The following is a 504-nucleotide window of genomic DNA, read 5'->3' on the forward strand; positions in this document are numbered from 1 at the left end:
GCGCTATATTTACCACCACCTCCCGCCTCCGTCGCGAGGCTTGTGGTTTAACACTCGCTTCCCGCCGGAGTCCACAGAGCAAGCTAGTTCCTCCGCTGCTGTTGTTAATGAAAGAAAATTCTAATGTGTGTAAATCAGTGTAAGGTCTTCGTGACCTTAGTGGTCATAGTGATAGCATATCGAGTGCGTAGGAGTGAAAGCATCGACGGCGACACCTTACAAAATCTTCGGTTGACTCTCAGGTCGGTTGGTGAGCAGTTTTTGGCGGAGAATAGAATACGTACGACCCCGTACGACCTTTCAAGCAACGATACAGAGCTTGGAAACCTTTCCCCTGAAAACAACGTTGGTGACGGAGAGGAGAGAGCGCCTTCACCGCCTTCTTCTAGAGTCAAAAGATCTGGTTGTCCAGGGGGAGTGGGAAATTTCGGCTTCAATTCGTATAATCTTCTGACTTTTGCTCTCCAAGTTTTCAACGGCGTTATCAACACAATCAACAACATG

At 48.2% G+C, this 504-nt stretch overlaps 1 protein-coding gene across 1 annotated transcript in view; it reads left to right on the top strand.

The window, feature by feature from the left end:
- Positions 1-31: 31 nt before the first annotated feature.
- LOC119590382 overlaps positions 32-504 on the top strand; it is a gene marked incomplete at its 3' end in the record, with an annotated part of 5,757 nt that continues 5,284 nt past the window's right edge. Inside the window, 1 exon segment of the mRNA XM_037939053.1 lies at positions 32-125.

Source organism: Penaeus monodon, chromosome 27 (genome assembly GCF_015228065.2).
Source record: "Penaeus monodon isolate SGIC_2016 chromosome 27, NSTDA_Pmon_1, whole genome shotgun sequence".
NCBI lineage: Eukaryota > Metazoa > Arthropoda > Malacostraca > Decapoda > Penaeidae > Penaeus > Penaeus monodon.